The sequence below is a fragment of the Pongo abelii genome, chromosome 19, assembly GCF_028885655.2.
Source record: "Pongo abelii isolate AG06213 chromosome 19, NHGRI_mPonAbe1-v2.0_pri, whole genome shotgun sequence".
Taxonomy (NCBI): Eukaryota; Metazoa; Chordata; class Mammalia; order Primates; family Hominidae; genus Pongo; species Pongo abelii.
In genome coordinates, this window is record NC_072004.2 from 41,332,268 (window position 1) to 41,338,027 (window position 5,760).

General features: G+C 52.7%; 1 pseudogene; it reads right to left on the bottom strand.

The window, feature by feature from the left end:
- Positions 1-1,042: 1,042 nt before the first annotated feature.
- Positions 1,043-5,242, bottom strand: LOC100433593 (synaptophysin-like protein 1; annotated as a pseudogene).
- Positions 5,243-5,760: the final 518 nt, after the last annotated feature.

Below are 5,760 nucleotides of genomic sequence, written 5' to 3' on the forward strand. Positions count from 1 at the left end.
TTATTTATTTTTGAGACGAGTCTCGCTCTGTCGCCCAGGCTGGAGTGCAGTGGCGGGATCTCGGCTCACTACATTCTCTACCTCCCGGGTTCAAGAGATTCTCCTGCCTCAGCCTCCTGGCAACCTCCACCACATCTGGCTAATTTTTGTATTTTTAGTAGAGAAGGGGTTTTGCTATGTTGGCCAGGCTGGTCTCGAACTCCTGACCTCAGGTGATCCGCCCGCCTGGGCTTCCCAAAGTGCCAGGATGACAGGCGTGAGCCACAGCGCCCGTTCTGGTTTAAACTCACTTTGTGACAAAACCTGATATGAGCCAATTTGAGGCCACCTGTAGTGTTAATATTAACATATTAATTTAATATATTGATGGCAGCGGCGGGCCGTCCGCCGCGCTAGGGCGCGGGCGGCGGTGGCAGGAGCGGCTGCTGGAGCAGCAGTGGCGGCGGGTACCCTGTGTCCGCGTCCCCGAGGCAACCGACTGCGCCGCCCCCACCCTCGCGCGGCCGGGTGGGACGTGCCTTCAGGCCCGGGGCTCCGGACTCTGGCCCCGCGTCGCCGCTCTTGCCCGCTGCTGCTGCCGGAAGGCCGCTGGGAGGAGGCGAAGCTGGGGCCGCATTCGGGGGCCCAGGGCCGTAAGGGAGAACGGCGCCTGCCCTACCAAAGGTGAGGAGTTCCTGCGCCTCCGGAAGAGGCTCTGCGCAGGGCCGCCCGGGGCAGCGTCCCTGGGGTCCACCCCTCATCGGGGTGACCGCCGGCCTGACACTCCAGACGGCTGGGCCCTGGCCCACGATCCGCTCCCGGAGGCGCCCTGCCCCGGGCCGTGCTGCGAGCCGGGCGAGGGGAACTCCGGGCTGCCCCTGAGCGCCGGGGCCACGGGGCTAGGCTCGTGGAGAGGACGCCCCTGCCCCAGACCCGGCCCCGGCCCAGCGAGGACCAGGCGCCCCCGCCCCAGGCCGCGAGGGATGCGGCCCGGGCATCACGCTCCACGTAGCAGGCGGGAGCCAGGAGCGGCAGCAGCCGCCCAAGTCCGGGCTGTGGACTCGGGCCCCTCTACACTTTTGGGGGCCCAGGAAGGTGCTCGCCTTGTCCTTGCAGGCTTGGAGGTGCCTGCTCCCATTGCTTGGCCTCTGCTAGCTCCCGGCCCCCGCTCGGATCTCGAAGTGGGGTTGGAGCCCAGCCCGAGGGCTGTCACACCCCGGCCTGGTGTGCGCATGCTAGGGGCAGTGCTGACACGCTCCACTGGTTTCAGATCAACTTTGGAGAATTTGGCGATAGCTAGTAAAAGCCGAAGATGTGCATGCACTGTGATCTAGCAACCATATGCCTCGCAAAACAGGCCGGGCGCGGTGACTCATGCCTGTAATCCCAGCACTTTGGGTGGCTGAGGCGGGTGGATCACTTGAGCCCAGGAGTTTGAGACCATCCTCCTGGTCAACATGGCAAGACCCCTGTCTCTACAAAAAATTTAAAATTTAGCTGGGTGTGGTGGCATGTGCCTGTAGTCTCGGCTACTTGGGAGGCTGAGGTGGGAGGATTGCTTGAACCTAGGAAGTTGAGGCTTCAGTGAGCTGTGATAGTGCCAATGCACTCTAGCCTGGGTGACAGAGCAATACCCTGTCTCAAAAGCAAAAAACACCCACACATCGATACAAGAATTTTCACTGCAGTGCTGTGTGTAATAACAAAAATAGGAACAACCAACAGTCCATTAGGAAAGGAACAAATAAATAAACAGGTTTATTCAAACAATGGGAAACTATGGAGCATTTAAAATTAACGAATCAGATCTACAATGTAATAACATGGGTAAATCTCAAAAATGAGTGAAAAAGCAAATTTCAAAGAGATTTACACAGTATGATAGTATATATGTACATATACTGTTAATGTATGTGTTATATTTGTGTATGTAATCCCAACACTTTAGGAAGCTGAGGTGCGTGGATCACTTGAAACCAGGAATTCGAGACTAGCCTGGCCAACATGGTGAAACTCCATCTCTACTAAAAATATAAAAATTAGCCAGGCGTGGTGGCTTAGACCTGTAATCTCAGCTACTTTGGAGGCTGAGGCAAGAGGATCGCTTCCTGGGCCCCCATATTTTATATGTGTATGAAATATGCATACTATTGATATGGTATTGTATATATTGATATATACCTCCATAGTAAATGTGTATGTATGTATGTGTATATATATATGGTCAAGAAGGATCTACACTAACTTGAGACACTGGTTACCTATACAAGGGAAAATGGGAGGGCTTTAGATTTATCAGAGTTTTGGGGGTTTTTTTGTTTTGTTTTTTCGAAAAAAGAGAAATAGAAAGCAAATGTGGCAAAATGTTGACATTTGTTAAACCTGTGTGGGCAAGTACAGAGGTCTGTTTAGTATTCTTTGTGCCATATTATATTATATTATGTTATATTATATTATATTTTTTGAGACAGAATCTCACTCTGTCACCCAGGCTGGAGTGCAGTGGCACAATCTCAGCTCACGGCAGTCTCTGCCTCCAGGGTTCAAGCGATCCTCCTTCCTCAGCCTCCCAAGTAGCTGAGATTACAGGCACCTGCCACCACCCCTGGCTAATTTTTGTATTTTTAGTAGAGACAAGGTTTCACCATGTTGGCCAGGCTGGTCTTGAACTCCTGGCCTCAAGTGATCTGCAGGCCTTGACCCCCCGCTCCCCCAAAGTGCTGGGATTACAGGCATGAGCCACTGTGCCCAGCCTGGGTTTGTTATTAAAGGCAGTTTGGCTCTCAGTGCACCCCTTTCCCACGTGATGCCTTCTGACATGTTATGACATGAGGCCCTCCCCAGAGGCCAAGCAGATGCAGTCCCTTGACCTAGGACTTCCCAGCCTCCAGAATTGTAAGAAATAAATTCTTTTCTTTATAATTTACCCAGTCTCTGGTGTTCAGTTATAGCAATAGGAAACAGATGAAGACACTGTTTTCCACAGTGGCTGGACCATTTTACATTCCCTCCAACTGCACAAGGGTTTCAATTTCTTCACATTCTTGTCCACACTTGTTATTTTCTGTTTTTGTTTTACAGTAGCCATTCTGATGGGTGTGAGGTGATATCTCACTGTGTGGCTTAAAAAAAAAAAATTAATGTGCCTCAAGATATTGGCAACATGTCTTGATATAGACATATATTTCATACAGTGTGTTTCTCCCTTTAATTACATTCCAGCAGGAGGTGGAATACCTCCTTGGCTATGAGGAGCAGAAGTATTTGATGGGTTGTGTAAGTTGGTCTCCTCATACTTGTGCACACACCAAGCATTTCCCCTCCAAAGTGTCATATTCAGAAAGACAAAAATCACAGATACATTTAGGAATCCCATGCTGGTCACAGAGCCAAAACAACACATGATTTCTTAAAAGCAGAAGTTCCTGAACAATATTTTGACCAGTAGCTATTTTAATATCTGCAAGAGCTTTTGCCCAAGTGAGCTTTTGAAGTGCTCACCAATCGCAAAAGATGGCAACAAGAGTAATGACAAAGCCAATCATGGGAAGTTTATGACTACCCTGATATAGGTTCCTGTAACCAATATAAAGCAGGACAGCAATGCAGTACAGGAAGACAGAGACTGCAAATGTAACGGAATTGTGCAGAAGAAGTCATCTCCTAGGAGCACTTGACTTTCCAATTTATATCATATACATTAATACCTGGAGGTGACTGAAATGATGCCCGATTTAACCTGAATGGATAATCAGAAGTAGTTGTAATAGTTTCGTCAGTAACTGTAGGACAATTCACTTGAATTTCTGTTTGCGCTTAAAAACCTCCACAGGTGGCAAAAGACAAGATGGAAGCCATCTACTCCAGGCCCTTGAGGAAGCTGAGCGGCTCCCTGAGTGGGGTTGAGGTCGATCCAGAAGGCAACATCCTCTAAAGGAAGGAAGGAGAGTCAGGATGGTGGGGGCCTCACTGCGTTTTGATTTGCGTTTCCCTAATGATTAGTGATGTTGAACATCTTCCCAAGTGCTTATTGGCCGCTTGTTTATTTTCTTTGGAGAAATGCCTATTCAAGTCCTTTGCCCATTTTTGAATCAGGATTGATTTCCTGTGGTCTAGTTGTAGTTCTTTATACACTGTGGATATTGATTCCTTATCAGATCTATGATTTGAAAATATTTTCTCCCATTCTATAGGTTGCTTTTTTCACTCTGTTGATTATACTCTTTGGCACACCCATGGAGAAGATTTTAAAAGGCAGGTAGAAGTCAGACAGTTTGAGCAGCAGCGTAGTGAAGAGAAGGCCTTTCAATCGAAGGAAATAGCCTGTGCAAACACACAGAGGAGAGAACCGCAACATGCAGGTAGTTGGGTCTTGCTAGTACACTGGTGAGGGGTAGGAGGTGGGGACAGGTGAGACTGGAGGAACCACATGACAGAGGACGGTCGTAGGTCCGCCAAGTAGCTGGACTTCGTTCTAAGGTGGCACTACTCAAAAGAGTGGTCTGAGGACCCTGGCCCAGCACCGCCTACTAGGAGGTTGTTAAAAATGCAAATTCCGGCTGGGATCCTGGCTCATGCCTGTAATCCCAGCACGTTGCGGGGCTGAGGCGGGAGGATTGCTTGAGTCTAGGAGTTTGAGACCAGCCTGGGCAACATAGTGAGACCCCATCTCAATAAAAAAGAATAATTTAAAAAATGCAAATTCATGGAGGCCCAGTTTTGGCCTGCTTAGTCAGAATCTCCGGGGTGTGGCCGGGGGATCCGGGTTTTAACCAGCCCCCGGGATTATTCTGAGGTTCAGTAGAGTTTAAGGGAAGTGGAGGAACCGCCGAGGGGTCGGCTAAGGTTTTGGAAACAACCTTGGTGAGAAAGACGGCCCGGGTTGTTCTTCAGGCCGGGCACTCTGGGCTTAGCTGCGTCCCCATCCTCTTCCAGCCACCCCGTCCCCACCCGACCCCACCTGAGTTCTGGCCGCCGTCCGACCCCTCGGGGCCCACCCTGCGCCCCAGACTCCTCCCCGCCGTGGGGTCCGGGGTCAGGGGCGGGCGGCTGCAGCCAGGCCCACATTCCTCTTACTTCCCGCCATTGTCCTGGGTTCCTGTGGCCGTGTCTCCACACTCGCTCCCGGCCGCCCCACGGTCCCAGGGAGTGATGACTCATTTCCTTTCCCCCGCCGACATCATCGTGCCCCCAGCGTGGCCCGGCCCGCGCGGCGGCCTCCGCGCTCCCAGGTCTCCTCTCAGCCCCTCTCGTCGCGCGGGCGCAGGCGCGGCACGGCCCCTCTCGGCCGGCAGGAGGCGCCGGAGCCCGCCGGGGCCAGGCACGCCTGGCCCCCCCACCCCCGCCACGGCCCGGGCCGGCGAAGAGGGAGGGACAGAGAGCGGCCGCGGTCCCGCTCTCCCGCTGAGGGACTGGCTGGGAGTCAGAGCCCTCACGGTCACGGATACGGAAGCTGAGTCCCGAGCCTTGACCAAGGCAGCACAGCCCACCCTGAGAAGTAGGGGACTAGAATTCAGGACGCTTGGCCCCAGGCCCGTGGTTTCCCACAGACCTGCAGTTGTTAATCCTCCGGCACCCCCTGGTATGTATTTTCAGCACAAAGTCTGTAGACAGTATTCCCCCGATTTCCATCACCTGTGGGCCCTGAAACGTGGTCGCCCCTGGAACCAGCAGGAGCCGAGGGCCACTTGGGCTCCACCTGGGAAGCACGTGGAGTCTGCATTTATTGGGCGGCGCTGCCCCCGGCTGACCTGGCTGTGTCGGGAGGTGCCCCTCACCCTC